This window comes from Elgaria multicarinata, chromosome 8 (genome assembly GCF_023053635.1).
Source record: "Elgaria multicarinata webbii isolate HBS135686 ecotype San Diego chromosome 8, rElgMul1.1.pri, whole genome shotgun sequence".
NCBI classification, from domain to species: Eukaryota; Metazoa; Chordata; class Lepidosauria; order Squamata; family Anguidae; genus Elgaria; species Elgaria multicarinata.
In genome coordinates this window covers 63,184,115-63,208,299 of record NC_086178.1, presented here as the reverse complement: position 1 = coordinate 63,208,299, position 24,185 = coordinate 63,184,115, and positions in this window count along the sequence as shown.

Below are 24,185 nucleotides of genomic sequence, written 5' to 3'. Positions count from 1 at the left end.
GGCCTTCACTTCCCTTTGATGATTAGGACAGAATTTTCATTACGGAGCATGTGGATTTGTATAAGTCACTTTAAATAACAAGCGTTGTATATCCAAATTAAAAAGGAAGCTTTCAAAATATAAAGTACTGGGACTTTGCAACTAGAATAGCAACAAGAGGATATCAAAATTGCATGTCAGTACCAGCCCACACCAAATGTGATAGTAAAATATATATCTGGCCAATGCGGAGATAAATTGTCATAATTCAAGCCAGCAATTGACACCGCTTTCTTGTAGGCATAGAAACGACAGTACAAAATCAGCTATAAAATTACTAACAGGCTCAGCAGAGGACTCGTGAATGCTGTGGTAGATGAGTAACAGATCCCAAAATCTTGTACTGCCACTACAAATATTTAAATATTCAACTAGGACAAGAAGAAAGGAACATAGGAGGCCTAGTATATTCTAAGCCCAGTTCAAGTTATCTAGTGTTTTTCTTTAATTTGACTGCTTAAATAAAGTCTGTGCATATCATTTTGGCCTATAACTTAGGGTGACCATATGAAAAGAACAGGGCAACTGTATCTTTAACTAGGAGGAGGGCTTTCTCCGTTGTGGCACCCCGGTTGTGGAATGAGCTCCCCAGAGAGGTTCGCTTGGCGCCTAAACTGTACTCTTTTCGTTGCCAGCTGAAGACCTTTTTATTCACTCAGTATTTTAAAACTTGATTTTAACTTAAATTTAAATTTTACTGTTTTAATTCTGTATTATAAAATCTTATATCAATTTTGCTGCGTGGTTTTATCCTGGTTGTGCTTTTTATACTGTATTTTGTATTTGTGCTTTTAACCTGTTGGTTGTTTTATTATGGTTTTAATTTTTGTGAACCGCCCAGAGAGCTTCGGCTATTGGGCGGTATAAAAATGTAATAAATAAATAAATAAATAACAGTTGTACTGAAAAGGAAATTTCAGCAGGTGTCATTTGTAAATATGGGGAACCTGGTGAAATTCCCTCTTCATCACAACTGTTAAAGCTGCAGGTGCCCTGCCCTCTTTTAAATCTGGTCACTCTAGTATAGCTCCTGCACCTTTAACTGTTGTGATGAAGAGGTAATTTCTCCAGGTTCCCCATATATACAAATGACACCTGCTGAAATTTCCTTTTCAATACAACTGTTAAAGATACAGGAGCCCTGTCCTCCTTTTCATATAGTCACCCTACTATAACTCCCATCATCCTGTACCATTGGCTTTGTTAGCTAGAGAAGATGGGAGCTGTGGGTGAAAACATCCAGAGGACCCCAAGTTGACCATCCTTACCTTAAATAATCTTGGTCCTGTATTTCATATGGAGCAAGAACAAAAGAAGCGGCTTGCTAAAGGATCCTTAACAGTGAAATCCTATCCATGTCTACTCCAAAGTAAGTCCCAATGGACCATATTCACCAGGGTGCTTTTGCTCCTGTGGATTCCCTTCAGCCCTGCTGATTCCCTTCTGTAAGTAGTGGGCCCCACCAGTTCTATTGTGTAAGCAGGACCCACCACTTTCACAACAGAGATTTAGCACTCCTAGAGAAAGCTAATTTCTGGAACAGGACAGGTGGGTGAAGCTCCTTTATGCAAAGTCCACTGACCTGACCTGTTCCAGAAATGAGCATTTTGCTTATTTTGGATTGTGCCCCAGAAGTGCTAAATTGTTGTTGCACAAGCATTGAGGGCCACTTGCTCAACAGAATCAGTGGGGCAGACGACAATCAGCCAGGGCATAAGCTCCCATTGGAAACCTCTCATTCAGTTTGGGAAACAGTTGGAAACCTCCCATGAGGCTTATTCCCAGGTGAACATATTTAGCAGAAGTGGGAACCATCCAACAATCAGTATTTGCAGAAAAGAGGATGGGGCCAGATTGAAATGCCAGGAGGGCTGCTCCAGAGGTCTTGCATCCCGATCTAGAAGTTATTTATGAGTCTGGGCCAGAACTGGACTGGACCACCTCAGATCAAAGCAACCAAAGTGCTTCTGCCTGCCCATTTTGCTCTGATGGCCAGATGCTTCCCCCACCCACATGCCCATAGGACTTACCTGAAGCCTCTGCTCGTGCCAGCAAGCTGCCTGTCTTCCTGGAGAGTCACTCTCGCCTGCTGTAGATCTACTATTTACAATAGTACCCAAGTTAAATCAGGGCCAATTTGGAAGCTCCAAATCAGCCTCCAAGGCAAATGGGGTGGGGCTGTGCACAGCCCTATTAGAGGCATCTGCTTCTGTGTTGTTCTTTGGCTGCTGCAGATCCATTTGCTTTAACTTTTGCTTGGCTTTGGGTTTGAGACATAAACACACAAAAGATTTCTCTAAACTCAGTAATGGGCTGGATTAGAGTCAATAACCTGAAGCTGAATCCTGATCCGATGGAAGTCCTGTGGGTGAGTGGTTCCTGTGTCTGGGAGATAGGCTCATTGTGTATTCTGCATAGGGTTGCATTCACACTGAAAGATCAGGTTCATAGCCTGGGGATACTCCTAGATCCATCCCTGTCACTGGAGGTCCAAGTGGCCATGGCAGTCAACGGATATGTCCTTCTGACTCTGGAGCAATAGAATCTGTCAAACATGTCATTTTGCATTGTAACATGTATGAGGAATGCAGAAAGAAGTTAATCTTTCCATTATTAACAGCCTTTTCTGGATGTAACCCCACAACTTTGGTATTAATTTGTTTAAGGGGTGTGTCCTCCCATATTACTGAAAGGGTCTCTAAGTTTCTTATGACCTCAATGCAAATTAGAAAAATAATGTTGCAATCCTCCTGAGAGAAGGAATTTCACCAAGCTGTATTTTGTTTTTATGTCACTTTTTATCTATCCTTTGCATGTTTAATATTGATTTGCTGGTCTGTGACCATAATAAATAACAATTGATTGCGTACTTTTACCAGTTTCAGCTGGTTCTCCAGTTGTCTCTCCTGGCCACAGTAGCCTGGCCACAGTAGTACAGGTGCCAGTAACCTCAAGAATGGATTACTGCAGTGCACTTTATGTGGGGCTGCAAAGCTGGAGCTAGTGCAAAATGCAGCAACTTGGATGTTGTCAGGATCTGCCCCTTTTCAGCATGCAACTCCTTTGCTGAGGAAACTGCACTGATTGCCTATTCGCTACTGGGCCAGATTTGACATTTTAATATTAGTGTATAAAGCCTAAACAACCTGGGACCAGAGTACCTGAGAAAGCACCTTCTCCCTTATCAATGTGCCTGGTCACTCAGGTCATCAGACGGTATGCTCCTGATGATTCCACATGAAGTCCACCCAGAGAAAAGCATTCAGTGTGGTGGCCCTCTTTCTATGGTACTCTTTGCCTCTGGAGGTCAATGGTCCTGTTCAGATGACACACTAAGCAATGGTTAGGCCACTAACCCTTTTGCAACAAATGGATGAAACCGTGGTTATGTAGCCACTATGGTTAGAAATGGTTCACACGATACGGTAAGTCATGATTTAGCTCAAAATGCTTAACCATCATGGCTTAGCGTGTCATCTGAACAGGGTCACTGTGCTGTTTCCAAGTGCCTCCTGGAAACATCTTTATTTCAGGAAGCCTTCCTTGACTGACCACCCACAGTTTTCATCAGTATTCTGTTTTGTTTTGTTTTAAATAATAACTTTTAACATGGAATAATTTTTCTTTTATCTTTTATTGTTAACCGCTCCAGAATCTCTCTAGATGTGGAGCGATATATAAATGTTGTAAATAAAAAAATAAATTGTAATAAATAGTCATTGGCATACAGCAGAGACACGATGTTGAAATGTTCCTTATTTTCATTCCCCCGTACTAAGCGCTAATGCTTCAAAAACTCTGCAACAAGAGCCTCAGACTATTAGTGTGCCAACAGGAGCCTGGAACTGCTATAGGTTAACAAAACATGAGTCTGATAATCCTCATACTGAATTTCAACAGTGGAATATGTCGTGTCATAATTCCCAGTGCACAAGGATAAACCCCTTTCTGGAAAGGTTAACACAAACGATAATGTTTCCAACATTGTGGCCTGTTTGCAGTCCTACAGTCACAAAATAGACCAAATAACACAAAGAGGGGGGACTGGAAGAGGCTGCGATATCAATATCTGACTAAAGTATTCTAAAAGATAAAAAGTTTACTAAAGATACCTTGATGTTTCATTTTCATATGAAACACCTGTAGGGCAGTTAGTTTATATGACATTTTAAAAAGTTAGAAACAGATGGCTCTTGTAGTGACACTTGCATTTCTTCACTATCATGTTTTGCTAGCTATATCAGTCATTCAATTTTAAGCATAAAATCTCATTATCCAGATGTTTGGGGATTAGTGTGTTCTAAATCAGTTTAGAAGAGGTCAGACATTTATCTTTGAGTAAAGGTGAAGCTGTTGCCATATCTAGATTTACATAAAGATGGGGGTCAGTACTTATATCAGCCATCATTCCCTTTAAACTCCAAGGAATTGGATTTATAACAGCCATAAATTCATTTTAAACTCCAGGGAACTAAAATCTCAAATCCATCTATCCTTATACAAATTATGTGTTTAGGTCAAGATATTATTACCAAATGAAGTGGATATTTGTGATGTGCTATTAAATTAGAATAAAGATGTATTTTGTATTTGTTTTCAGATATGTGAACAATGAAACTAACATGCTATATCTGTGGAATCTAGCAAGCTGTGATTCTGAATACCAGAGATATGTAATATCCCAAGACATCACCACAATGTTAACACTCAGCACTGCCTTATGAATATTTTTATGCAGGGTGGGGCTTCCAAAGCAAGTGCAGAGAAATTAATTAAGGCACTTCCTTAGAAGGGTGCCAACAAATACAGCTCTGTCATAGACACATCAATCAAAATGATTTGTGGATTGCTGGGCTTGTAAAAGTTTTATTGCAAAGTGATGTCCGGATCGTCTCATCTGACTTATTTTTAAGTTGATTTAAGAAATTAAATATCTTTAGATATGTGAGAACAAGCCAGGCTTCCTAGATGAATACTGATAATCCCCTTTACGCGCGGCAACATGCTTGCTTTTTCCATCACCCTTTTAAAGTATTCTTGTTGCAGAGCTCATAATAAGATGGTATAAACCAGGCAAAGCATTTCTGATGGATTATTGCATTTGCAGGGGGTTGGAAGTACTTGGCCTTCAGCCTCATGTCTTACAACATGTCCAAGGCTTCAGATAATCCTCCAGAAATACACTATCCATTGAGTTACTGCTTCATTAGAGGCACAGTTCATCTCTGTCTGCTTTCCAAAAATCTTTCAAACACTAACTGAATGTTAAAACCACTGAAACACAGGTGTTACTTAGCTGTAAAACAGTTATAATAAAAACAAGTCTGCAGTACTGGTAATTATAATCATCACTATTCCGCCACACAATTGTAGTGAATACTTTTGAGAGGGATAAAAATGGACTTTGGATTAGCATATTTCCCTATATTTAGAATATGGTGAAAGTCAAAAACAAAGCAAAACGCTAAACTTTAAATGTGGGTTTCTTTACTTCATAAAGGAACCCACATTTAATATTTGGCTTTTTGTTGCTTTATAATAAGAGCAACTAAGGGTTCAGGCCTATGGTCCCTAGGAGGGTGTCCCATAACCAGAAGATATTGAGGAGCTCCTTCTTTGCAGGTGGAAAGGAAAATCTGCAGTTGGAGAAGGTAGGAGGTCTGCTGGAAGTCTCCTTGTTGCTTCTCCGAAGGTGATATGGGGGGAAAGTGGCACTTTGGGCTTGTGCCAAGAGTGGAAGGGAGGCCTTGGATTTGCAGGATCCAAAGCCTTCCCATTACCCCAGCATGTCCCCAAAATTGAACAAACTATGCCACTGCCATGGTAAATTTCCCTTCCATAAGAACAAACAAGAAAGATTTTTAAAAAAAAGAAAGAAAGAAAAGAAAAACTGTCAGGGGAAACAAAAAAGGGGAAAGTTCCCCTTCCAATGTTCTGCCTTAGCTGGCCCAAGTCCATCATTGCTTGGAAATGATTATTCCACCTCCCCCCGGACCACCATTGGATTTCTCTGTAAAGAATCAGAATGCCTGTTTGTGCCTGAAAATAAAGTTCCCATAGCAATTTCTTAGATATTTGGTTTTAATATCTTTTTGATTGAGCCACAGGAGTCGAGCAATGTGCTTTTAGCAATGTAAGAAAAATTCTAGCTATCCCTAATAAACAATGTTGTTTTTTATAACTCAGAAATCTTATCCAAATAGAAATCCTAATCCTAATCATATACACACACATACAACACAACTTCTATCATTAAAAGATCCAAACTTTTCAATTCTCCAAAGCTTTAACTGGTGAATGATGGTTGCTGTTTTTACTACTTTACTTCCAGTTTTGTGTGATTTTTTGCTGCTGTGCTATTTACTGAATAGTTTTACCGTGCTTTTCTTAGGATTTTATAATACATGTGTAAAATGGTATGTTCAGACAACATGCTAAGCCACAGGGGTTAAACATTTTGAGCAAAACATTATACTTAGTGTGTCATGTGAACCATTCCTAACCATGGTGGCTACATAACCATGGGTTTAAACACTCATTAACCATTTGCAGTGGCCTAACCTTTTCCCCCCATGACAAGCTAAATAGTGAAATTAAACAACCCTTAACCATATTTACATCCTGCATTGATGTAAATATTGGTTTAAGTATTGGTGTTTTAAAAGGATTTACTCATAGCCCCTCCAAGTAATATGTATATTATTGTAAAATAACGTGAAAACAAATAATACAGCATTGTTTTCTCTCAGTATCTCTCCTTTAACACATCCAGTCCATGCCTAAACGTGTAAATCAATGTTGCAAATTATCCTGAATATGGAAAGTGGCATCTCTCAGCTTTCATCACAGAGATCGCGTAGCTTATTTATTTGATACAGGCGATCTTGCATTAATTCCTTACAACAAGGCACACATTTCCAGATGTTGAGATGGCCCAGGTTATTTTCATCTTACACAGTGGTATATTATAATATGATTCCCATGAGGCTCCCAGGAAATCCAAGTAGTGTGTGAATAGGGACTTTGGCAGGAAACAGGGCAGTGTGTCACAGGAAACCATATTTCTAATTCTCTGTGCTTGTCCTGAGCTGGCTGTGCATTCAGTGCAGACAGAGAAACCACTGTTAAAGCTTTTCAGGGCTCCTGTGCCTTAATTAAACTCTCTTTTAATACATCTTGTTAATCTTGGCTGGGGGAGTTGTGATTAATTGCTAATTAATTGCTCCTTGGGTAGTCTCTTGGGAGGAACAATCTTATAGGGGTGGGGAAGAATGTGTAGCAAGGAACAGCCACTACTCACGGCAGCCAGGGTGGACAGACATTAACTATTGATTAATAGTTAATAGGGCTGATGTCATTCCTGGCCCTCATTTTGGGCATGTCAGGGGAAAGTTACAGGGCAGAGAAATAGCCCTTCCGTCGAACCCTGTGCTGGTATAAACTACACTCATTGAGGCACTGGGCAGGTGCTTTAAGGAGCTGCATTTCATACTCTTCCACTTTCTATTCTTTCTTAGGCTTGTTTTGTGCTGGCCATACTCTCCTTTGTGTTTATAATTGGTTGGCAAGCTTCCATATTTGTGGACTGTACAGTCATCACTGTGCTTGTAATGTTTGGAGCAGGCTTTATTTATTCCTAGTGTTTGATGAACTAGGCCATCTGTCTTTTATGCCCACCCCCACCACTCCCCTGCTGGCATGTTGTCGGCGCCGCCAGGCTGTCAGCTAAGGTCAAGGGCTCACGCCAAGGTCTCCGGCCTTTTCTGTCTGTTGAGAAAATAATGGGAGAGACCTGAAGTTACCTCTTGAAGTTTCCCTGGTTAGCTATTACATATCCAAAGAACGGACAAATCACAAAAGTGACAAGAGACTGACCTGAGTTCGCATCTATCCTAATAAAGACAAATACGATCATCAGCTTCCTGCACATAACTAAATATTTAAAGAGGCACAGAGTTTTAACATAACTTGAACCCAGTGTGTGTGTATTAAAATTTATTTGACAATTTCACAGGAACTTAATTTAATTGTGCTTTCCAAACAGCTGCAATTTTATGCTGGCTCATTTTCTATAGGGAACTGCCAGAAACATGGTGCCATTGTTCATTTTGCCACACACCGGATCCACCTGTATCAGCCCTAACTTTAGAACTGGAGAAGGTTGAAGCTTCAGTTTGCTCACTGGGAGGGAGCTTCAGTTTGCTTGGGAGCTTCATGATGAAATCGGCAGATTTGGGCTTGACTCATTCACAGACCATTTGGAGCGGTGACCGTGGGTGGGTGTTTTTCAGTCAGCCTGTTCAGAATTTCGCCAGTACTGCCAGGAGCTAAGCTGATCATATGAAAGCTGCCCAGGGCTCTCCACTGTGCACTGAGCTGAGCCTGGATCAGGGTTTCACACATATAAAAGGTGTAGATGTGATGGCACTTATAAAGCAAAGCAGCCCCATTAGCGCCGGCAAGAAGTAACAGGTGGCTTTAAAGAATATTGGTTTAGCCCTGGGATCCGGAACTTCCTTCATTCCAAGGGCAGAATTCAATTTTGGACAAGCTCTCAGGGCCACATTCCAGTGGTGGGTGGAGCGAAAGACAGAAGGGGCGGGACCAAAATACCAGAAATACCGGACTATTTTAGTTTAAAGTGTTTACTGCCAGTAATTAAGCCTTAGTAAAGGCATTTTAACCTGTTAGGATGGAGGAGGGGGAAACCATGCAAAAACTGAAAAACCACCAAATGATTGATGGTTTGGGGAAAGGGGTGTGGCCAGGAAAGGAGGTGTGGCTGAGGTTGAGGGCCAGATCGGGACCGCAGAAAGGATGGATTTGGCCTGTAGGCCTGAGGTTCCCCACTCCTGGCTTAGCCTATGGCAGTGTGGCTAGAAATCAGCTAAAAAAAAAAGCCATGACTATTACAGACTCATATGTTCATGTGAAGAGGCCCTTTCTGAAGCTCATGAGGAAACGGGGCCCCTGTCCGGGCAGAAAGTGCTTTAGAAAATGAGCTACTAATGTCAGCATGGTTAGCGTCATCCATGCCTAATTAATTGTATACAAAGGGCTCCTTCAGACAGGAGGAAATTGTGTTTCCTTACCGTGACTCTGCTTCTCTTTCACATTTGCAACAAGCTGAAATTACACCGAGAGCAGCAACTACCCTGTTTCCCCGAAAATAAGACAGTGTCTTATATTAATTTTTGCTCCCAAAGATGCACTAGGTCTTATTTTCAGGGGATGTCTTATTTTTCCATGAAGAAGAATACAGTACACATTTATTGTTGAACAAAAAAAAAGGTCTTATTTTCGGGGGGATGCCTTATATTACAGCGAGAGGCAAAACTGGAAGTAGGTCTTATTTTCGGGGGATGTCTTACTTTCGGGGAAACAGGGTACGTGGTTTGTACAGTTCAATGCAGTTCAATGGGATATCGCCCTCTAGTGGGCATTTTATAGTGCAACTTTGCCTGCACACGGCAGGAAATCCCAAAAAATACTGATATATCTCAGAAGAGTTGGGTTTTCTGAGATTTATTTTTTTTTTCTGCTAAAACTGGGAAATGGAGCAGGAGATGTGCAAGAGGGTGACAGATATTCATGGGTCAAAATGACCCGTGAATATCCATGAGTGGCCAGTCACAAGCATGCTATAAAAAGCTTGTTTAAAGACGATTCCCAATTTGGACATTCCATTTGTCAAATTACACTAAATGTTTGAGGCAGTGTGTAAAAGTTATTCTTCATTCATAAACCAATATTAGATCATGATGCACACAAAAAAACCCAACTATGTGTAACCTTTATCTGCCTATCATACTTCGGTTTGCAAGAAGTGCCTTGGTCTCCTTCCACCAGGACCCAGATGGCCGCCTGGAAACCCTGTGCACCCTCCTTGGCATTTATTTATTTATTTATTTATTTATTTATTTATTTATTTATTACATTTCTATACCGCCCAATAGCCGAAGCTCTCTGGGCATCAGGACTACCCAACACTGTCCCGGGAGAGGGAAAGCGCAGGGTTGAAGAGGGAGGCTGCACCAACCCCATGCCATGGAGACAGCCCCTTAGTCTTTTCCTAAATTCTTCCCTTTCCTAATTGCAATGGCTGTATTTCAAGGTATTAATGTGTCTCTCTGTAATCAGTGCCATATAATTTTTTTTTTTAAAAAAGTAGCTTTCATAGTATCCATTCTCGCACTAACAGGGCCTGCTGGCTGAAGTGTACAATGCCATTCCACGAACTACAGAAATCAACTGGACTGGCTTTGGTATTCAACACTGGCAAAGGGACAGCAACCTGATGGCAGCATGCTAGCTTAGGGGATGCAAGGCCAGCTGTGTGGCAAATGGACCTCTCGTCTTCCATCATCTCTACAGCTCCCCGCCTCCAAGCATCTGCTGCCTGAGGCAGTCGCCTCACTCTGCCTACATTTAGGCTTAAATCAATGAGTAGGAGACAATTTAGAGTCAGTTAACAACTGGAAGTTGGTTATAGAAGAAGTTTGGACCATCACTGCATGAACAAGTGTCTGGAAGATATTTCAGGGATTAAAGTGACAGAAGGATTTGCAATAGATTTTTGGGGTCATATCTATACGATGGCAAAAGATCAAAGATGAAGAGTATGCAGAGCCCTTCTGTGTGTGTACTGAAATCCTCATATCCTTTTGAAGCAACAGGGGAGATAATTAGTGGAGCCTCATCTTACATCTCCATATGCTGCAAGTTTTTGATTAAAAGATTAGATGTGTTCTTTGCATTGAGATGCAATTTATTTCATCAGGGTTATTTTCTGAATGCACTATAGGCTTGTGGGTTGACATTCTGTGCATGCCCATCATATTTCAGTTTGCAAGAAGTGCCTTATAGCATACAAGACTACACAGAAAACTGCCTTATACTAACTAGATCAGATGATTTGTCCATCCAACCCAGCTTTGTTTACCCTGGTTGCCAATGACTCTCAGGCGAAGCCCTTCCCATCAACTGCTACCTGATTCTTCTAAAACTGGAAATGCAAGGGACTGAGCCTTCTGAATATGCTTGACCACTGAGCTATGGTCCCTCCCCCAATTCAGCTTGGTCTACCCTAGGCATATTTATTCATCAGTATGTCCTACTATGTTCAGTAGGGTTTAGGATCATAGTCTAGGGGCAGGATCCCTGCTGGTTCTTTTCCACTCCACTGATCCCCTTCCAGAAGTGGTGGGTCCCAACAACTGCATTGTGAAAGTGGGACCCACCACTTACTCAAGGGACATTGAGAGCTTCCCATGGGAAGCCCCGAAAATGAGTAGAAATGCTAATTTGTGGTTGCCCTGGAAGGACAATGCAATTGGCAGGGCAGAAGAAAATTGGCAGAGGATTCTGCCCTTTATGTCCTAACAGGCTAGCTTGGGGCCTAACTCCACATAACATAAATAACATGATTATTAATCAAGTCATAGGTTTTAAAAAAGTAAAGTATTATTAATAGAAGTAGTAGTAGTAATAGAATGTCTATGCCGCCTTTTCTAAACCAATCAAGATGGTTTATAACATGGGTCAAGCATAAAACCATAGTGAGATAAAAACATGGTAAAAACAACAACCATTTGTTATGTAAAAACAACTATTTATTACAAATGCCAGGCATGGGGTGGGTTGGTGATTGTCCTTGGGAACCCAATGCATAGGGAGGAGAGGTTAAAGTCTTGCCTTCCCAGCGCCAATATCAATTAAAATTGCCCCTCCATGTGGCAATTGGCATTCGAGAAAGGCTCCTGTTGGCATCAAGGGAAGTCTTTTTCACTAATGCTGATTGCCACACACACACAGGGGATTTTCACCGATATTGCAGCTGCATTCCTGAGGACAACTCTCTAACGTCCCAAGCCTGGTATTTCATTTTTAAAAGCCCATGTGCTGATCACATTATTAATGTAATGTGTAGTTAGGCCCTTGGACTGGCCTAGCATAGCCTCTGCTGGCCTTAATGCCCATCAAGTGTGTGGTATTATATTTAAGTAGCAAACAGCGATTTTAATTTGCATTTGCCCTCCTTGAACAATCAGCTGCACCAACCAAAGGCAATGTTGAACCTGTTGACCTTCTTTCCATACTGAAAATGGAAAATGCAATCTTCTGAAGCTGCTGACAATTAATTATCCATCAGATTTCCCATTTCTTCACAGAACCTAAAATTTTTAGGACTCAGAATGCAGACATGCAATGTAGGTAGTTTAGTTTAATAGTACAGACACATGCTTTGTCTCCAATTCATAACTTTTGTTTTAAGTTTCATTTGCCTATCATTTTTCTTTTTTACGCTTATAGTAAAATGGGTTATTACAACAAACACGGGACTCAAATGCAGCATAATTTCCCTTTCTACCTTGATGAGAATTCATGCAAGGCTTATCAGTACAAAATAAAGAAGTTCAAAATGTTATGTTTTCCTTTTTTTAATTAATAGCCTTTTAATACTAAATTGCTTTGCAGAGTCCTTGCTATTTACTGTTTTACTCTGTACAGCACCATGTACATTGATGGTGCTATATAAATAAATAAATAATAATAATAATAATAATAATAATAATAATAACAACAACAACAACAAATGAACTGCAAAAAGCTCTCAAGAAAGACTACCAAGGTAAATCTTAGCACACAGTCTGGTTAAGATCAGCAATTTGGGCCTGGAAAACCTACATAGGGATCATTCAACATCCTACACAGAAATTATGCTTATACAGGAAATTAATTTTGTATTAAATGTAAAGTAGTCCTAATGGTAGTCAATTACGTTTTCCCATAATTTTCATGCTATTTTTCTCTCTTTGATGGACAGATAATAAGAGAATAAAATACTGAAAGATTGACCTGTAGTCTTTAAAAATAATGTATCTTTAAATTTTATGTTGAACTATCTTCAACAAATAAAAGCAATCCATTTGTACTATGATTTGACAAAAGTTACTACATTTTTGTTTTGTTAAGACTTTGATCCTTCTAGCCTTCTGCTTGCAGAAAGATGATCACCACATAAAAGGAGGGATTATTTAACTTTGAAATTTTGTACGGGATGCTTGTAAGGCACAGAAATGGCAATTTCTTGCAAATTATAGTTGGATTTTTTTTCTTGTAAAAATAGATTACGAGCCATCAACTCCTGCCAATAAACGGATCTGTGTTAGAAGTTAAGGAGATTGCTAGCAGTGGTCTCATTCACTTTCCACCATGTTAGATGATACAGCTTTTGGTTGTTTTGTTTTCCTGGAATTTGTTAATACTTGCTGCTGGACAAATGTAACTTACAAAAATAATGCTCTGAATGTCTTTTTTTCTTTTTCAATACGGTGAAATGGTGGAATCCTAATTACTTACAGTGTCCAGTTCCTAATTACTTTCAGAGTCCAAATCTTTCAAATCCCCTGAAACATATTGAGAGGAGGATTGCCAGGTGGCTGGTTTTAAACAGCCCATTTGTTTCTGAGTTGGAAGGCAAACATGATTTGCCTTCAGCCTTTAAAATGAACTTTTAAATAATCTTGTATTTGATTGCCCTTGGTGCTAGTCAATGAAGAAGCGCCTTTCTTATTTCTGGATGCTCAGGTGACATCAGTGACTAGAAGTGCCTTTTTCTAGCTTTGGCTGGTTGCCAACTGTGTCCCTGTCTGGAGAAGGTGGTCCTTCCCTCAGTTTTTCTTGCATTGGTTACATCCAGACTGGACTATTGCAACTTCTGGGCTCAATTTAAAGTGCTGATGTTGATCTTTAAAGTCCCAAATAGGTCCAGGCTGGCACCTAGATGAACTTATATGAGCCTTAAGCTCAGCATCAGAGGCCCTGCTGTCTTTCCCATCATTATTTAAGATCAAATTGGGAGGTCCCAGGGCAGGTCCTTCTCAGTGATGGGAGTCTCTTCATGGGCAAATCCGCCAAATCGCCATAAAAATCTGGCTTTTTGTGATGGGTTCCCCACCCCCATTCCGTTATTTTTATTTTTTGTTGGAGCTCAAATAATCAGATCAGATTTCATAAACTATTCTGGGTTTACATTGACCTTCTCTGTTGTCCAGCAACGTTCTGAGCTGCCAAATCTTAGTCAAGAATCTGCCGTTATAGTGCGACCACAGTTAGAATACTGTACAGTTCTGGTCACCGCACCTAAAAAAAAAAAGATATTACAGAGCTGGAAAAAGTGCAGAAAGGGGCGACTAAAATGATTAAGGGGCTGGAGCATCTCTCCTATGAAGGAAGGTTACAAGAACTGGGATTGTTTAGCTTGGAAAAAAAGGAGGCTAAGAGGAGGCATGATAGAGGTGTCCAAAATTATGCATGGTGTGGAGAATGTGGATAGGGAGATATTTTTCTCCTTCTCGCAAAATACTAGAACCTGGGGTCTGATTGGTGGGAGATTCAGGACAAATAAATGGAAGTACTTCTTCACACAGTGCATTGTTAAGTAATGGAATACACTACCACAAGATCATAGAATCATAGAATCATAGAATAGCAGAGTTGGAAGGGGCCTACAAGGCCATCGAGTCCAACCCCCTGCTCAATGCAGGAATCCACCCTAAAGCATCCCTGACAGATGGTTGTCCAGCTGCCTCTTGAAGGCCTCTAGTGTGGGAGAGCCCACAACCTCCCTAGGTAGCTGATTCCACTGTCGCACTGCTCTAACAGTCAGGAAGTTTTTCCTGATGTCCAGCCGGAATCTGGCTTCCTTTAACTTGAGCCCGTTATTCCGTGTCCTGCACTCTGGGAGAATCGAGAAGAGATCCTGACCCTCCTCTGTGTGACAACCTTTTAAGTATTTGAAGAGTGCTATCATGTCTCCCCTCAATCTTCTCTTCTCCAGGCTAAACATGCCCAGTTCTTTCAGTCTCTCTTCATAGGGCTTTGTTTCTAGACCTCTGATCATCCTCGTTGCCCTCTTCTGAACACGCTCCAGCTTGTCTGCGTCCTTCTTGAATTGTGGAGCCCAGAACTGGACGCAATACTCTAGATGAGGCCTAACCAGGGCCGAATAGAGAGGAACCAGTACCTCACGTGATTTGGAAGCTATACTTCTATTAATGCAGCCCAAAATAGCATTTGCCTTTCTTGCAGCCATATCGCACTGTTGGCTCATATTCAGCTTGTGATCTACAACAATTCCAAGATCTTTCTCATTTGTAGTATTGCTGAGCCAAGTGTCCCCCATCTTGTAACTGTGCATTTGGTTTCTATTCCCTAAATGTAGAACTTGGCATTTATCCCTATTAAATTTCATTCTGTTGTTTTCAGCCCAGCACTCCAGCCTATCAAGATCACTTTGAAGTTTGTTTCTGTCTTCCAGGGTATTAGCTATCCCACCCAATTTGGTGTCATCTGCAAATTTGATCAGCGTTCCCTGCACCTCCTCGTCCAAATCATTAATAAAAATGTTGAAGAGCCCTGGGCCCAGGACTGAGCCCTGCGGCACCCCACTCGTTGCCTCTCCCCAGTTTGAGAAGGTTCCATTGATAAGTACTCTTTGAGTCCGATTCTGTAGCCAACTGTGGATCCACCTAATAGTTGTTCCATCTAGCCCACTTTTAGCTAGTTTGTTAATCAGAATGTCATGTGGTACTTTGTCAAAAGCTTTGCTGAAGTCAAGATATATGACATCCACAGCATTCCCACAGTCCACAAGGGAGGTTATCCTATCAAAAAATGAGATCAAATTAGTCTGACAGGATTTGTTCCTGACAAATCCATGTTGGCTTCTAGTAATCACTGCATTGATTTCAAGGTGTTTACAGATTGACTTCTTTATAATCTGCTCCAGAATTTTCCCAGGGATGGATGTCAGGCTGACTGGTCTGTAGTTCCCAGGTTCCTCCTTTTTGCCCTTTTTGAAGATAGGGACAACGTTAGCCCTCCTCCAGTCGTCCGGCACCTCACCCGTCTTCCATGATTTTGCAAAGATAATAGACAAAGGTTCTGAGAGTTCTTCCGCTAGCTCCTTCATTACTCTTGGATGCAGTTCATCGGGCCCTGGGGATTTGAACTCATTCAAGGAAATTAGGTGTTCTTTGACCATTTGTTTATCAATCTCAAACTGCAATCCTGCCCCCTCAACTTCTGCTTCACTTTTTCCAGGGGGGTCATAGATCCGCTTTTGGGAGAAGACCGAGGCAGATGTAGTGATGGCCAACAATTTGGATGGCTTTAAAAGGGGTGTGTGGATAAATTCCTGGAGGAGAAGGCTATCAATGGCTAGTAGCCCTGATGGCTATGTGCTACCTCCAGTATCCGAGACAATTAGACTGCGTGACCAGTTTGTGAGGAACATGGGTAGGAGGTTGCTGTTGCACCATGTTCTGCTTTGTTGATCCCTGGTCGACAGCTGGTTGGCCACTGTGTGAACAGAGTGTTGGACTAGATGGACCCCTGGTCTGATCTGGCATTGCATTTCTTATGTTCTTATCTGTGAATTCCCCCCAGTTTTAAAGTGAATATTGACTCTATTGCTTGTGTTGGAGCAAGAATATGACTTGCAATCTCTGGCAGCATTGAGGCCTTTTTAGTGGATTTCAAATGCTCCTGCTGCTGCACAGCAGAACATAGAAGAAGCTCTAAATACTGATCCTATGTATTTGGAAAGAAGTCCAACTGAGCTCAATAGGACTTACCCCCAGTAAATGTGCATAGGATTGCAGCCTTAAATCAATTTAAATCCAAATATTCAGTCTTGTTTCTGGAGGAGCCTATAAACAGCCAGAATGGGGCAGAAAAGCATCCCCGCAGTGACTTCATTGTTGGCTTGGAATCCTAGCCTTTCCCTGTGGCTTTTCTGGAATTTTTCTCACAACAAAGGACTTTGCATTGCAAACTGATGGATGGCCTGAAATGTTGCCAACAGCAACTTACTGCAGTGGCTCAAACTAACTTTTTTTCTAGAACATTTTTTTTCCTGATCTTATCTGAATTGGTCCGGGGAGGGGACATTTTGCTTATCATATTGCCAAAAGCAAACTTTAGGTAACAGAACTCAGAAACAAATAAGTTAGGCTCATTAGCCTGCATGCAGACATAGTGTATATAGAAACAGGTACTGCTAAGGGAGATCTGCTTTCCCCAACCATCCTCCAATGGAGTATGTAAAACCTCGGACTCTAATATCGATTGCCTCCTCTTCCCCTTTGTCCCTCTCCCTGTTGTTTTCCCCCAAGCACTTTGCATGTTTGTTTCAGTCCTTTATTTTATTGAAACAAAACCACCACCATTACCACCTCCTAACAATTTATTTATACTTTTAAAAGTGCTCCAAGAAAAATGGGTGATGAGTTTGTGAGCATCATCAGACAAGAGTTTTATCGCACTCCCGTGACTGCTCACTCATGGTTTTTCAAGTCTCCTTTTGATGACACCCTCCGCCTCCCACACATCTCCTGCCCCTTCTGGTCTTTTCTGAGTGACAAAATAGACCCCAGTAAATCCGACTTATTTTTTTACAGTGAAACTTGCCACCATTTCCTGCTGTGTGCAGGAAAAGTAGCACAATATAAACGCTCACTGGGCCACGTGGTCTTTGCTGCTTCCTCCTTCTTTCCCGATGAAAAGAAATCGTTGCTATTGTGGGACAGCTGTGGTAGGGAAACGCGATTCTGCTCCCCCCCCTCGTTTGATGACGCTCATTGTCAATCACAAAGACCCAACAATCAGCACTGTGCAAAACCTGTTCAGCTCAGAAACCCATTCCCCAAGGCTAAATCAAGGGGAGATAGTTGCACATATGCTCAGAACACAGTGAATAACATTTTGGACTCACTGCTATATTGTGTAGCCTTAGATAGTTTTGGCTCCACTGTTCTATTCAGCCTGTTACCTTGAAATACCTGTTTTCCTGGCATTATAACTCTAAAGACAGGAAGTCCCTGAAGATCACCAAGAGTGTTTCTACATGTGGCTTTTATTGTACCCTCCTGATTGCTCACTAGTGGTAGTTTGTCAGTTCTTTACATGACGACCTCCTCCTCTGGGTTCTCTCTGGTGCTTTGCAACCATTGCAGGTTTTTTCCTAACAAGGAAAGTGTGCCTTCCCCCCACCCACTGAATGGCATTTTAAAAGCTTGTGTAATTCAACAATTCTGCTATACCACAGCGCCTCCTAGTGATTGTGGAATGGAACATATGGAAAGAAAAGCCCCAGAAAAAAAGCACATGTAAAGGAGCCCATCTTAATCCCACAAACGTAAGAACACAAGAAGAGCCATGTTGGATCAGACCAAGGGTCCATCTAGTCCAGCACTCTGTTCACACAGTGGCCAACTAGCCATCAGCCAGGGATGAACAAGCAGGACATGGTGCAACAGCACCCTCCCACCCATGTTCCCCAGCAACTGGTGCACACAGGATTGACCTTCACTCCCTTGGCTTTTAAAAAGGATGTACAGATGCATCTTTTCAATTTAGCCTTTTACAATGTGTAGTTTAATGTTTTAGGGCGCAATTCCATGGCTTTCCTCCCAGTAGACAAGAGCCAGGCAGCACGAGAGGAGGACGCAGGCAATTCAAAATACAAACAGCAGCTAGATGGGTCTCTGAGCCTATAAGTGGGTGGAGAGAGGCCATCGGATACTGCGCAACCCAGTTTCTCCTCTCCTTCTACCACGCTTCTCCCTTTTCTCCCTCCCCAATTTCTCTTACTTAAGAAAAGCTTTCCTTGGCAGCTGGGAGGGGGAGAGGGAGATCTGTGATTGGCTCTTCTCCTCCACAGAGGAGGAGCTCCGCAGCATCCTATGGCGAAGACTAGAAGAATGTTTGTTTTTTTAATTATCAAAGTTATAATTTGATTATGTATTTGATTACTGATGTTATATATATATATATATATATATATATATATATATATATATATATATATATATATTTCTGAATCACTTCATACATAAACTTAATAAATGGTGTTTTTTTTTTTATTAAACAGCCAAAATAAATTTGTTTGACAAGCCCCACATAAATACAAACCAGGCACTTGCAGCCACTCAGAATTCTACATAGCTATGCAGCTGTAATAGTCAAATTCTGCACAGTGATGCTTCCTGAGCTAAAATGATCACACATCTATAAAGCAAGGAACGGCCGGGCGTCTCAATGTCTCAAGTATCATAGCTCACTTTCCAATTTATACCACCATATTTTCACCAGGCTAGAGTTTTTTTTTCTCTTCTTGCTAAACTAATATTGCTATACATTACAAGGGTAAATTAGAAAAACAAATCTGATTCAAAGGAGGGAAAGGAATGCAAGCAATATTTGGAACAAACAAAACAGATAATTACCACTGCATGAAATGTAATTTGAAACAGCTGCGTCAAGCTTCCAGTAGCACTGAAAATTGATGCTCACCCGCTGTGCTTATAAGTAGGCAGGCTAAAAGCAACTGCTTGCTTCAAGGGACATAAACTACTTCACACTTCGTCCATTAACCTTAGGAAAAATGGAACCTGAAGGCAGCCACACTTTGAAGTTGCACAGTGCTATTCAATCTGAAACAGCTGGCAAGTGAAAGAAAAACAGGCTTGGCCAGGTAATCACAATGTGTTGGGTTAGAGACACCATCTGGTGGCTGCCAAAACATGTAACAAGTAGGGCTGAAAGGAGTGCCCAAAAATATAAAAAGTTTGCTGGATTTCCCCATGTGCCTGACAAATTTTTACAGCAAATTTTAATTAGTATTTTGTATTTGAATTCTGTAATAGAAATTAAAAACAAAGATTAAAAAGTCTTGTCAGCATCTCTTAATTATTTTGATTTTGGCAGGCTTCAAATGTGAAATCTCATAAGCTGCCATCAAAATACTATCGTTATATGTGTCATTTATTAAATTCTCTGAGAATCCTCTCACATGTTAACTATCAAATACTATTTAATGTTATGTACTGCCTGTGCTTCATTTCTAGAAACTCACTCTAGCATCTTAGTGTGTTTGGAAACAGCACCCTCCAATATGGAAGCCTTTCTCCTAATCCCTACTGAATGGAGGTTCACAGTTATTCCGTGGTGAAAGAAATGGATTCTGCCAGGACTGGCCCTACCATTAGGCAGAGTGAAACAGCTGCCTCGGGTAGCTGATTTGGGGTATCACAAAAGGGCAGCAGGGAGGGGAAAGATACTTCTGGCATTTTCTGTCTCAGGTGCCAAAATAAAATAGACAATAAAATAAATAAATAAACAAAAAACATTCATGTGTTGCTTCCCACCGCAAAAAAGCAGGCTCCAAGCAACTTATACACACAATACAGTAATCCATGATTAATATAACGGGGGAGGGGGAAATGTGGCTGGTCTTGCGAACGATGTACTTTGACTTGAGTTGGGGACACCGTTGCTGTTCCCGGTGCCTGTTTACACTTCCCTGTGCCTGTTTGCATTCTCCTTCCCTCTTTATTGTTTACTACAACTTATTAGATTGTAAGCCTATGCGGCAGGGTCTTGCTATTTACTGTGTTATCTGTACAGCACCATGTACATTGATGGTGCTATATAAATAAATAAATAATAATAATAATAATAGCAGTCTTGGACTGGCCCTGCACTCTTCACTCATGTTCTGCACTCAGGCTAGTGGTGGGCAGACCTCTGGGCACATGAGCCATACTTTGGGGTGATCAAAGTACAAATATACGCCTGAGTTATTTCAGATCAGAGGTCCTAATATCAAACCTTAAAAATGGCCAGTTCTGTACAAAGTTATGGTCAAAGCAACCAGTTAATAAGCTCTATTTTACAGAACAGGAATACTGAGGATATAAATTAAATCTACACACACATTTTAAAATATTAAAAGATTGTTTACCAGAACAACACTGAATGAAACCTTGGCTTGTGTCCCTGGCCTGGCATTTAAAAAGTTTTGTCTTACAATGCCACCAGCTGCTAGTTTGGTCTTGCCAATAGTGGAGAACATATTTTGGATAGTCCATTTGAATCCAGACATGGAACTAATCCTACATAGCTTGGCTACCAGTCCTGAATTACTAAGGGATGGGGGCGGAATCAGTATTAAAGCAGACTAATACTTTTCCTGCTAATGCAGCACAGCTGATGTATCTTGAAATGTTTTTTTGTTTTGATTCTGGTTGTTTGTTTACTTTGTATAATGAAAGATTATCAAGGTACCAAAAGGCAAATTCCCACAGAATTTTTGTTCCCTAGAGTGTTGCTGCGAGTCGCTTCTGCAATGAAAATATGTAAACCTGTGTCTCATTAGATATGGCTATGTTGAGAACTTCGAAGAAGTTGGTATACATGTGAATTCCCCATGGATAGAAATGACACATGATTTTCATCTTCGGTGTGATTTGTGGGAGAACCTGTGTGAATGGAAATTGTTATGTAAGAAATGGTCTAGAAATTCCCAGATGTGAGCCATAGACAATGGTTTGGGTGGGAAACATGTTGCCAATGTATCAATTAAAAATGAGAAAAGAATTGAGTTATATTTGGTGAGATTAGCCAGCTTTGCCAAAGACAACTAGGTATATTTTAAATTCTCTGATTGAAGCACCACTGAAGTTACATTGTGTGAGATACAAAATATGCTTACTTGGAAAGAAGTCCCACTGAGTTCAAAGGACTTGTTTCATACCTAATGTTGCAAACCTAATACCTTTCCCATTAAACATTTATTTATTGGAAATGTTTGTGTGTGAAATCTCTTATTTATTTATTTATTGCATTTCTATACCGCCCAATAGCCGGAGCTCTCTGGGCGGTTCACAAAAATTAAAAACATTCAAAGTATAAAACAACAGTATAAAAACATAATATAAAATACAATATAAAAGCTCAACCAGATAAAAACAGCAGCAAAATTACAAACTTAAAACACCAGTTAAAATTTATTTATAGACTGTTAAAATGCTGGTAGAATAAAAAGGTCTTCACCTGGTGTCTTAAAGGCATATAATGTAGGTGCCAAGCGAACCTCCTTCATAGAATCATAGAATAGCAGAGTTGGAAGGGGCCTACAAGGCCATTGAGTCCAACCCCCTGCTCAAGGCAGGAATCCACCCTAAAGCATCCCTGACAGATGCTTGTCCAGCTGCCTCTTGAAGGCCTCTAGTGTGGGAGAGCCCACAACCTCCCTAGGTAACTGATTCCATTGTCGTACTGCTCTAACAGTCGGGAAGTTTTTCCTGATGTCCAGCTGGAATCTGGCTTCCTTTAACTTGAGCCTGTTATTCCGTGTCCTGCACTCTGGGAGGATCAAGAAGAGATCCTGGCCCTCCTCTGTGTGACAACCTTTTAAGTATTTGAAGAGTGCTATCATGTCTCCCCTCAATCTTCTCTTCTCCAGGCTAAACATGCCCAGTTCTTTCAGTCTTTCTTCATAGGGCTTTGTTTCCAGACCCCTGATCATCCTGGTTGCCCTCCTCTGAACACGCTCCAGCTTGTCTGTGTCCTTCTTGAATTGTGGAGCCCAGAACTGGACGCAATACTCTAGATGAGGCCTAACCAGGGCCGAATAGAGAGGAACCAGTACCTCACTCTCCTTAGGGAGCTCATTCCACAGCCAGGGTGCCACAGCAGAGAAGGCCCTCCTCCTGGTAGCCACCTGCCTCAGGATGACCTTAGGGTCCGGGCAGGTACATATGGGAGGAGGTGTTCCTTCAGATAGCCTGGCCCCAAGCCGTTTAGGGCTTTAAATGTTAATACCAGCACTTTGAATCGGGCCCGGACCTGGACTGGCAGCCAATAAAGCTGGAAAAGGACTGGCGTGATTACAAAAAAGTTGTCTTCAGAGGTTTTCCTATGCCTAATAGACACTAGTTGCAGTAACACATCTAGTTTTTGGAGTTAACTTTCTGCTGTGCCGTTTCAGGGATGGCCCTGGAAAACCATTGGTATAGCATCTTGAAAGAGAAATCCTCAAAATAATTCAAGGCAATTCTAACATCAGGCAATCCTATCCTATTTGTGTAACCTGTAGACAGGGAAACTATGGCCCCCAAAGCTTTCAAGAGTGTTTGAATTCACCACCACCCCTTCCCCTAGCTTGGGCTTTTGCAGAATCAGCAGTTCTAGGCAGCAGAGAAGAATCTGTATGTCTTTTGCAATCCTCTTATATGGAGGAACAGAATTGTTCAGAAAAATAAAGACTGAATAATTTGTATTTCACATTTTATTCCATTAATTTCTTCAGTTTTATACAATGGGCAGGTGATGCTTCAATAAGTAAGCCCGATGGAAGCAAACATTTTACTTAAAAAATTAACTTTTTAGCTTTCCCTCGATAATATATAGAACTTACTCTAATCTTAGTGATATGTTCTATGCCAAGACCAGGGAATGTGTGGCTCTCTATGTTGCTGGACTGCAACTCCCATCAGTCCATGCCATCTAGAGGGTTACACCTGCCCCATCCATTGTACACAATGTGGCATGACTGAAGCTCTGAAATTTCTATACCTCCTTAACTTGTCATGGGGCTTGTCTTGATGAGGGGAAAACCCCAGGATGGATCTGTAGTGGCGCTAGGTCATTTATATGACACAGCAGCCATTGCAGAGCCATCCCAGGGCTTTCCCCTGAAGCTCCGAAGTTTAAAAGTTGGGGACTTACCCCAATGTTTTTCACTTGGAGAGAGGTGATGATGGCATCTGCCTGTTGCCTTGCTCCAGAGCTGCGTAGGAGTTGTGCTCCAGCCAGTGCCAACTCCTGATTGGTCACATCGGCTGGACAGGCACAGAAGTTGGGCCAGTGAGCCGAAAGGCCGCTGGGACAGCTCCTTGCCAGGGAGAGCCGCTTCCTTGGAGAGAGCAACCCTTTCACCAAGTATAATCACCCTCTCTGACACACACACTCAGCTCACTTCTCCCTAGAAGTCAAAAAGGTATGAGGCAGAGTACTCCTGATTTGAGGGTTTTTTTTTAAACGGTCCAAGGTAAAGGGGGGTGGGGAGAACTAGGGAGGGACCATGCCTCTTAGATAATATGCTGGGAGTTGGAAAGCACTCAACCGGGGAGGGATGTGCCGAGCTGCAGCGGCACCCATCTGATGGCGCAGCAGAGCGGGTCCTCCCTCCGGTCTTCATTACAACCGCCCCCCCTGCTTCTCCTTCACGAGGGGACAATGCGAAGGAGTGCAAATGCGGGGGGTTGAGGGCTCCTGGCGCCAATGCGCAGCCAACA